This window comes from Dama dama, chromosome 29, assembly GCF_033118175.1.
Source record: "Dama dama isolate Ldn47 chromosome 29, ASM3311817v1, whole genome shotgun sequence".
NCBI classification, from domain to species: Eukaryota; Metazoa; Chordata; class Mammalia; order Artiodactyla; family Cervidae; genus Dama; species Dama dama.
Genome location: NC_083709.1, coordinates 10,060,672 through 10,072,081, shown reverse-complemented (window position 1 = coordinate 10,072,081; position 11,410 = coordinate 10,060,672). Strand labels below are relative to the sequence as shown.

General features: G+C 34.2%; 1 pseudogene; it reads left to right on the top strand.

Moving 5' to 3' along the window:
* The first annotated feature begins 8,524 nt into the window (after positions 1 to 8,524).
* Positions 8,525 to 9,511, top strand: LOC133048431 (olfactory receptor 5T1-like; annotated as a pseudogene).
* Positions 9,512 to 11,410: the final 1,899 nt, after the last annotated feature.

Sequence of the window (11,410 nt, the reverse complement as noted above, 5' to 3'; positions counted from 1 at the left end):
GAGATTCACATTCGCTAGATATTTTTGAGGTTCCATCTGTGAAAATAGTACAATTAGGTATTTATCTTTTTTTTTGGTTTTGTAATTCTATAAATTAAAGGGATTTAAGGGAATTATTAATAGTATGTAAGATTTCTATTCTCTATTAATGTCTAGCATTTTATATCCTGGACTCAATATAACTGAAGTCTTATGGAGAACTGTATGCTAAATTCTAAATATATAAAAGCATAAGCTGCAATTCAAGGTTTAACTTAAAAGTGATATGCTTGAGAATTATGCACTTTCATTTTGAATCTGTGTGCAGAGCAAAATCAATCCATTTTACTTGTCATATTAAAAAACAGAATTCTGAAGCAGAAACATTTGTATCCCACTTTCTCAGTGGTAGGGCACAACCAAATTCTGTAATGCATTTTTCATTAATTTCCCAACTCCTCCATTGGAAATTTCTCAAGAATAAAGCATGCCTTTCCTTCCATATTCTGCATGTTCTCTTACTACTGTGCGTGGACTTTATTTTAGACCATTCTGACTGCCTTTATCTACTAAAATAAGTAACATAACCATCAGGAATTATAAAGCACGAACTTTTATTTATCCTTTGCAAGCATGCAGTTTATGTTTGACAATGTTCTTGACTTACTGGTTATTTAATTAATAATGACAAACTTGAAGGAATTACATTGATGATAGGATTTCTGAAACTGCCTAGTAAATCTATTCTCAAATCTCTTGTGATGTGCCAGAGGTCACTTCCATTTAAAAATTATCATGTTAATAATATATCTAAGATGCAACACATGAACATTAAAACTGAAAACTATAAATTATTTAAACTATGGTTAATACACAGTTGTCAAAAATATCAAAAGCAGAGAATATATGTTTTAGCTAGTAGGTCGGTGAGCAAGTATAGTTTAGTGAGTAATTAGTGAGACCTATACAGACTCAAAGTTCTTCTGTATTGAGATATACTTGGAAAATATAAGAATTTTAAAAGAAAGGTGATTAGTAAACAGTAGCTTTAAATAGTATCTAGGAAATTGGAAAACACAAATGACTTTAACTGTGCTACTCTTGTGTTAGTAAGCTACTTGCAATAGCATATTACTGAATTATGTTAATGTCATGTTATATTGATATTATAGATGAAGAAACTAGGGCTCAAAGGTTTACGTGATTAAACTATGAAGAAAAAAAAAAGCTGTTCTCTTTGACTTCCAGGATTCATGAGCATTGGGAGAAGGGTAACAGATCCATAGCTATTTCCAAAAGGGAAGAATTGCCAGGGAAACAATACATGGGAATGTAGGGGTCAAGACCCACTTTTGTTATTAGAATTATGGTGCTGTCGCCCATAAAAATAATGATATACTTGTCTAAAAACAACCCAAATAGAAGCCACTGGAGATGGTGAACATCAGCAATGTACAAGAGAAGAAATTCCTTCAATTTAGTTATATTTTATTATGGTGTATTTCTTTTTGTTCTCTTCTCTTTTTTGTGTTTTCTCTATAGAAAGAGAAAATTTAGCATTTGCTTTCACTCATCCATCCCCAATATTTCTTATTCTTCAGTGCTAAATAAATTATGGTTTTTAATTTTACAAGTCCAGCATTTTGATACTTAAATTATCAACGTATACCATGAATAAGATTCATGGTAACACAAAGTTTTGCATGTTATTCTAAACAGTGAGTAAATTAGAAAAAGCAACTACTCTACATGCTATCACTAAGTTACCTGTATTATACCTCTTTCTTGTAAATGTTTAATGCTTATTATTAAGGGAAATAAATATTAATGCTCTAATATTGCTATTTCTGAACTCAAGTCTCCATTACTCAGAAAAATTCAAATGATTAAGAAGATGTATGATAATATTCCATATCAGTTTGCTATTGCTCATATCACCATCTCTACCCTACCTACTTCAGTTAGGTCTGTAGATTTAATATTAACTAGCAGGTTAAATTACCCACTCCAGTGTTCTTGCCTGGAGAATCCCAGGGACGGGGGAGCCTGGTGGGCTGCCGTCTCTGGGGTTGTACAGAGTCGGACAAGACTGAAGCGACTTAGCAGCAGCAACAGCAGGTTAAATCATGTAAATAATTTAAAATCAGTATTGAACTCAAAATTATTTCATTATCTTAAATTTAAAAGCATTTATTTTTTTTTCTTAAAATAGATGTTCCTTAAATTCCCCAGAACTTGCAACTGTATGAATTAGATTATCTTTTTTTTTTAAATATTCATAAATTTTATTACATTAATATTAAGAAGTTTTGTTCCTCAAAAGCGCACCACAGAGTGAACATTTCAGGATGCAGAAGAGAATATACTTGCAACTCATATAAATGTGAATGATTGGTATTCAGAATATATAAAGAACTCATACAAATCAATAGGGAAAAGACAAGCAACCTAATAGGAAAAAAAAATGAGGAAAAGCTTTGAACAGGTACCCCCACAAAACTGGAGAAGGAAATGGCAACCCACTCCAGCATTCCTGCCTGGAAAGCCCTACAGACAGAGGGTTGCAAAGAGTCAGACTCGACTTAGCGACTAAACCACCGCCACCACCCCACAAAATAGTAAAACCAAATGACCAATAATCATAAGAAAAAATGTTCAGCCTCATTAGTAATCAGACAAATAAATTTAATGCAAAATTACAAGAACTACTACTACATACCCACCAGATTGGCGAAACTCAGAAAACATGACAATGCCAAGTGTTGAAGAGGACATGGAACAGTTGAATTTCTCATGCACTGGCAGTGGGAGTGTAAATTGGTGCAAACATTTTGAAAAATAATTCAGCATTATCTAATAAAGCTGGGGACATGGATGCACAGTGACTGAGTAATTCCACTAGATTTATAACCTAGAGAAACTCACACACACGTGTTCAAAAACACATGCTTTTTTATTTGAAGTTCATACTAACATAGTTTGTAATTGTCCCAAACTGGAAATAATGCAAATGTCCATCAACAGCATACTGAATAAACAATGGTTATGTATTCATGCAATGGGATAACTGCAGATAAAAATTACAATTAATCTCATAAACCTAATGTTGAGTGAGAGAATCAAGGTACAAAAACTGTATTACACACAGAGTAATTCTATCTCTATAAAGATAAAAAAAAGAGAGACAAATTAAAAAATAATATGTAGGGATATATACCTAGGTGATAAAATTATTTTTAAAAAAAATCCAGAAAGTGATTATCATAAAATTCAAAATAGCAGTTATAAGATGTGATTGGTGAGTAACTCATGGCAGACTTGGGGTGTTGGAAATACTCTATTATTTGACTTGGGTTGAGTAATTCATCATATTAAACATTTACATTCATCATATTGAATATTTACATCCATAACCTTTCTCTCAGTTTGTATTACAATAAAAAGCTTACACACACACACACACACACACACACACACACACACAAGAAATCCCTATTGTGATTTATTTATTTTTTTTCTTGATCTTAGTGCTGTTTATTTTTGTTGCTGTTTCTTTTAGCTTTTTTTTTTTTTTTATTAGTTGGAGGCTAATTACTTCACAACATTTCAGTGGGTTTTGTCATACATTGATATGAATCAGCCATGGATTTACACGTATTCCCCATCCCGATCCCCGCTCCCACCTCCCTCTCCACCCGATTCCTCTGGGTCTTCCCAGTGCACCAGGCCGGAGCACTTGTCTCATGCATCCCACCTGGGCTGGTGATCTGTTTCACCATAGATAGTATATACATGCTGTTCTTTTGAAATATCCCACCCTCACATTCTCCCACAGAGTTCAAAAGTCTGTTCTGTATTTCTGTGTCTCTTTTTCTGTTTTGCATATAGGGTTATCGTTACCAGAATTAGATTATCTTATATTCATTTCAATTCAGTCACCCAGTCGTGTCCAACTCTGCGTGACCCCATGGACTGCAGCACGCCAGGCTTCCTTCTCCGTCACCAATTCCCAGAGCCTACTCAAACTCATGTCCATTGAGTCAGTGATGCCATACAACCACCTCATCCTCTGTGGTCCCCTTTTCTTCCTGCCTTCAATCTTTCCCAGCATCAGGATCTTTTCTAATAAGTCGGTTCTTCGGATCTGGTGGCCAAAGTATTGGAGTTTAAGCTTCAGCATCAGTCTTTGTTTTATATTAAATCTCCTCTTAAAATATTATCAGGATTCTAATTAATTTAAAAAAGCCCATTAAAATATTTTCACTCAAAACCAAGTTTATCTCCCCATGTTATGTATAATGTATCAGTTATTCAAGTTTTTAGCATTTCAAAATAATTTAATATTATTATTAAATATTTTAACTGTAAACTATATTTGACATAGTCAGAAATACATGGGAGTTCCTTTAACATAGCACTTTTGGTATTATACATTAAGTATTAAATTTTAAAATAAAAGTTATAAACTAAAGCTTACAAGAATGTAAAATAGTTCATATTTACCATCCTTATATAAGATGATGCTGAAATTTTCTCACTGTAGAGGATATAAATAATTATACTAGTTTAAGTGAAATCACAATTTAATCAGACATTCAACTTACCTCTAAAATATTCCATTTTTTCCAAAATAAAGGGTTCTTTAACAAAGTTTCTCACCCCATGAGATCTCTTTGACCAGTCACGTTACATTTCCAATTAAAAGCATCTTTTGGCACTCTATGATTTGTTTTATTTTTCCCAGGTGGTTCTCACTCCACCCAGAATGCTTTCCCTTCAGCCTCTCCACGGACTAGAGTGCAGAGCACACTTTCCGTTTCTTAGAATTGAATAGGGTGCTGAGCAGGATGACTGGCGACCATCTGCAACTGACACTCGCCCAGTTCAAACGCTGTAACTAGCACTCAGCTGTGAGCCTCTTTCCGTTAACACTGAGCTTGCAGCACAGTTTCCTGAACACGTTTTCTTATATCCTCCTATATTATATTCTTAATTGATATCTAGTGTTCTGCGCATGTAATTGCCCAGATGATAAATACTATTTTAATCTTATATGTTATTGATTCTTACCCAGGCATGGGGAAACCTAAGGGATAGCTGTTATATTATTATTCCTAAAATTAAAAAAAATAATTTTAGAACCACTGATACTTGGGGTTTTGTTTTCTCAGTTTCAAGTTTCTAGTGTGAAAGCAGTTGTAAGAGAAAATAATACCAAAACTTTGTATAGGACAAAATAAGTTGAATTTTCGAACTGAGATAGTATGGAAAGACACAGCCTGTGTCTTCTGGGTTTCAATTCTGTGAAAAACAATTATTCCCGACATCTAGATTGCTTCAGAAATGTTGATTTGGACCCATTCATGTTACTTATTAGTAAACAGTGGCTTCTAAGGGTTTATGATGGCAAACAGAAAATATTTCCATGAGAGGGAGCTCTGATGGTAGTGTTCTAACAGAGAGTGAGTGTGAAGGTGCTAACAGACTGTCAGGGGTCATGTGGAAGACACCACGGAAGGTGAGTGAGGAGTGGGTGATGTGAGAAGTCAGCCAGGTCTGAGCTGCTACGGGTGCACACACAAAAAACAACTTGCCTGAACAGAGTTCTAAAGTCTCATAGTTAGCACAGTGTAGTATTATGCAGGGATAGAGAAAATTTCTGATGCCATAGAAAATAGCATTCAGAAAAAAGACACAAATTTATCATCCAATACCAAAATACCATAACATGTTTGCAAAATATAGACTTTTAAATTAATGTTACTGGAACAGCATGGTAGCTTTAAAATAGGAAGGCTTTGAATGATGCATAGGTTTAAATAGTGTAGAAAGTGAAACAATGAAAGCATTCTAAATTAAAATTTGTATAATCTTAAAGCTTTCAGAAAAGCTTAATTTGGCTCAAAATTAGAATTCATGATAAAAAGCCTGAAAAAATTATAGTCATATTTGATAGGTATGCATCCTTCACACATAATTAATACTTCAATAAAACATTTTAATGCATCTCATAAGTAAGAACTCTGTTGTCATACCATGTTCACGTAGTTGAACAAAATATGCACCAACATTTTGATCAATTTTATTCTTTCATTTGAAGGATCAGGTTACTTTTACTAAATCACATTAGCGGGTAAATCTGAGATTGTAATATTAAAGTTCTAGAGTTAAATACAGTATTTTCCATCTTCCATGACAGTGTTGTCTCAGCCACATCAGTAAAATAAAAATTAGAATCATAATGATGCTAAAGTTTCCCTTGTGAAGGTTAGTGAACATTTATTTTTTAAAAAATTCCAAAAAAATTCCTTTATTAGACGATTTCTTGATGTATTTTTCAAAATTTGCCTGTGTATTTTTATTATTTTTACTATACTTCTTATCTGCCAAATTCCTATTTTGAAACTGGTTCTTTTCAATCAACATTTGTGTGTGTAATACATGGATTCTTGAAGGAGAAAGATTGATAACAAAGAATTTTAAAAACATGACAGTATTGTTGATACTCAAATAATACATCTAATATACTTAATATATTTAATGTTAATAAACTTAATGGCTTTATAAGGTTTTTTATTACTATAACTGTTCAAATTAAACTGGAATTTTTATAATACATTTTTGTGTGTATATGTGTTTCAAGAGTAATATGTGAGTTGTTTGAATTAACAAAGAGCTCAATATTTGACTTAATTATATATTATATTTGTACGATTTTTTGCATTATATTTGTATATTTCTCTAAGGATTAAGTAAGCTCATCCTTTTCAATTTGGTAACTCCATAGTTGAACAGTTATTTATGTATCAAGAAAATTTTACATGTGAATCTAGGAGGAACTATCTGGGAAAATAAAGACGTGAGGCTTTCTTTTCCTTCTACAAGTGATTTTAAGCTGATTTACTCATTCTCTATTTGATATATGGATGTCTCATTATAACAAAGATATAGTGCATTTCATGTTAGTAATATAAGCTATTGATAGGTCACTGAATTCAGCTCAATCCTACCCACAGTAGATTTTTCACTCTTTTAAATCAGTGTTGATCTATACAGCACACTGAAGGAAAACAAGAGTCACAATGCCCAAATCTTGGTCCTAAATACAGTAAATGTAATATCCAATTGTTTCAATGATGGAAGCTTTAGGTACAGATACTTTTGACATTTTGACATTTTGCTTGTTTGTTTTGCACTTTGCTTTCTTCGTACTCCACTGAATAAGCAACAATCTGACAGCATAGGGAAATGGAGCCATAATAAATCACTACATTGTGGTTTATATTGTCATGTGCTTCTTTTAGCAATACCTTTTCTAAAGAATTTTATTATCTGTCATCAGGAGATATTTGTAGTAAGTGCTAGTTATATCCAAGGGTTCTGCTTCCCTGGATTCAATCAACTGTAGATCCAAAGTATTGTGAAATAATAATTTCCAGAGTTGAAAAAGCAAAACAAATTTGCAGCACATCAACAACAATTTAAAACATATTTAAATTGTATTTACAACCTTTTAGACAACATTTACATTGTATTAGGTTTTATAAGTAATCTATAGATGGGTTTAAGCATGTGAGAAGAGGTCTGTTGCTTATATTGTAAATATCTCTCCATTTTATGTAAAGAACTTGAGCATCTTTCATTTTTGTATGGGGGAGGGGGGTTCTGGAACTACATATCCCTCCCCCCACCTAGGGAAGAGTGTATTTTATAGTAATTATAGAAAATTCAGGTACTAGAATGGCCAAGTGTTTAAGACATTGGACATAAGATCCAATGGATTTATATCCTCGTGGGTTCGAACCCCACTTCTGGCACTAGTGGATCTGCTTGGGCTCCCCCGGTGACTCAGATGATAAAGAATGTGCCTGAAATGCAGGAGACCCAGGTTTAATCACTGGGTCAGGAAGATCCCCTGAAGGGACTGGCTCCATACTCCAGGATTCTTGCCTGGAGAATTCCATGGACAGAGGAGCCTGGCAGGCTGCAGTCCATGGGGTTGCAAAGAAGTGGACATGACTGGGCGATATCACAATAATAATAATGTATTTCCTAGTAATCTGGTGAGATGTTAAAGTTAAGTATTTTTCACATCTGTTTTTAACATTTAAATTCAATACTATCTTCTAATGTAAATGTATTTGCTTCCATTTTACCAATTGTAAGCTTCATGCATGCTGTAGAAAATCTAGGATTAGCACTCACATGTACATTTTCTACTATAATAATTTTGGGATTAAAAACTCCTATATTCATTTGTCTTTGTGAATTTTAAGCTAACATAATATGAAAGTGAGAGGTCATGAATTTAACAGAAAATAAACTGGAAGTTAAATCATGTAAACCGGCACTATTTTTAACCTGAAAATTTAATCAATAGCATTAATTTATTTTTATAGACTAATGCATCCACTTGGACTCAACTTTTAATCACTGGACTGTTCCCTCACTGAAAAGGATTTCTAAGAAACAGACATTGAGGATGTAATTGGTGGGCTCTATTTTTGCGATATATTGCTTTTAGAACTTAAAAATAAAAGCTGAGATGTCAGGGTCACCATCAGATTTAGATTTATACAGGATTCAGATAAAAAATCGGACTGAGGTTACCATGTTTATACTGATGGGCTTTACAGATGATTCTGAGGTGCAAATCTTTCTATTTTTACTATTTCTAGCAATCTATCTTTTTACAATGACAGGGAATTTGGGGTTGGTTTTCTCAGTCATTATGGATTCCTGGCTCCACAACCCCATGTACTATTTTCTGACAGCATTATCATTCTTGGATGCCTGCTATTCTTCGGTTATCACCTCCAAAACGTTGATTGATTTCCTAACAGAGAACAAAACCATTTCCTTTCTTGGATGTGCCACACAGATGTTTCTCTTTCTTACTTGTGGGACCACAGAACATTCCATCTTGGCCACAATGGCCTATGATTGCTCTGTAGCCATCTATAACCCTCTCCTGTATTTAGTTAAAATGTCACCCAGAGTCTATGTGCCACTTATAATTTCCTGCAACCTTGTTGGTATCTTGCATGCTACTTTACACACAGTGGCTACTTTTACCCTATCCTTCTGTGCATCCAATGAAATCAGACATTTCTTCTGTGACATCCCTCCCCTCCTCACTATTTCTTGCTCTGATAAGCACATGAACCAGCTTCTAGTTTTCTATTTTGTAGGCTCTATTGAGATATCCACCATATTGATTGTTCTGATCTCCTATAGTTTCATCCTGTAGGCCATTCTGAGGATGCAATCTGCTGAAGGAAGAAGTCTTTTCAACATGTGGCTCTCACCTAACAGGAGTGTCCATTTTTCACGGTACAGTTTTCTTCATGTAGGTAAGACCCAGTTCCAGCTATGCCTTGGATCATGACATGATCACGTCCATGTTTTACACCATCATAATTCCCATGCTAAATACCATCATCTATAGTTTGAGGAACAAAGATGTCAAAGAGGCAATGAAGAAAGTGTTGGGGGAAATTGGTTTATTGACAAAGTGTATTTTTCACACTAAATATTAAACTGGAATAAATTAAGGCTGATGTTTACTGTTTTCAAGTAAAAAAGTTGAAAAATAAAATATTTTCTTTTAGTTTATTAGTGCATATGTATTATTCTTAGATATTTAAAATAAAGATTATAGTCAACCCACCACATATGCAGTTTTTGCACATGCAGGAAACCGTGACATCTATATGCATCTATCTCCACATCACATGGGTATATAATATATATTTTGTTATCAGCTTCCCCCATAGCTCAGTCAGAATCTGCCTGAGAATCTGCCTGTAATGCAGGAGACCCAGGTTCAATTCCTGGGTTGGGAAGTTCCCCTGGGGAACAAAATGGCAATCCACTCTAGTATTCTTGCCTGGCAAATCCTATGGACAGAGGAGTTTGGCAGGCTACAGTCCATGGGGTCACAAGAGTCAGACAGGACTTAGAGACTAACCCACCACCACTATATGGAGGCTTTATATATATACATATACATATATGTATCTACAGATTAATACACACATATTTATGTACACATATGAACACACACACATATTGATACTGCTTGGATTAGTTTGTTAGAGTTGATATAACAAAGTACCATAGACTGGTTGCTGAAAAAATAGAAATTGCTTTGTCTGACTTACATGACTCAGTATGACAATCTCTAAGTCTCTCTATGTTACTACAAATAGCATTATCCCATTCTTTTTTATGGCTGAGTAATATACCACTGTATACATTTACATCTTCTTTATTCATTCCTCTGTTGGTGGGTATTGAGGTTTCTTCCACATCCTGGCTACTGTAAATATTGCTGCAATGAACAATGAGGTGCATGTATCATTTCAAATTATGGTTTTCTCCACATATATGCTCGTAAGGGCATTACTGAATCATATGGTAGCTCTGCTTTTATTTTTTAAGGGGCCTGCATACTGCACTCTATAGTAGGTTCACCAGCTTACATTCCCGCAAACAGTGTAGCAGGGTTCCTGTTTTCCACACTCTCTCCTGCGTTTATTATTCATAAATATGACATTGCTTAAAAGTGAATGTACAAAAAGGGCCCAAATGAACTTATCTACAAAACAGAGCTAGAGATGTAGAAAACAAACTTACGGTTACTGGAGAGTAGGGAGAGATTGGGATTGACATATATATCCTACTACATAGAATATATAATTAATAAGGACCCACTGTATAGCACAGGGAACTCTACTCAATACTCTGTAATGGCCTATATGGGAAAATAATGTAAAAAAAGTGTGGATATATGTATAAGTATAATAGATTCATTTTGCTGTATAGCTGAAACTAACAGAACATTGTAAATCAACTATACTGCAATAAATATTTTTTTAAAAAGAAATTTATCTTCTCACTATTCTGGAGTCTAGACATCTGAAATCAATGTAACAGCAGGGTTGATTTTTTTTCTGATGCCTCTCTTCTTCATTTGTAGATGGCAGCCTTTACCCTCTGTCTTCAAGCTATCTTTTTTCTCTGAATTTCAGTGCCCTAATCTCTTCTTGATTGCTTAGTCTCTGAGTTGTGTCCAGTACTTCGTGACAACATGTACTGTAGCCCAACAAGCTCCTCTGCCCATGAAATTCTCCAGGCAAGAATACTGGAGTGGGCTGCCATTCCCTTCTCCATAATCTCTTCTTACATGGTCAACAATTATATTAGATAAGATCTGCCATAAAGGCATCGTTTTCACTTAATTGTCTCTTCAAAGACTTCTCCAAAGCAGTTACATTCTGATCTTGTAAGGCCTAAGACTTCAATAAGCAAATATTGGATTTATTTGCATACAAACACAGAGACATCTACACAAGCAATCTTCACGTTAGACATATATTGTCATCTGTCTCCATATAACTAAAAAATGATAAGTTCCCATTATAATTAT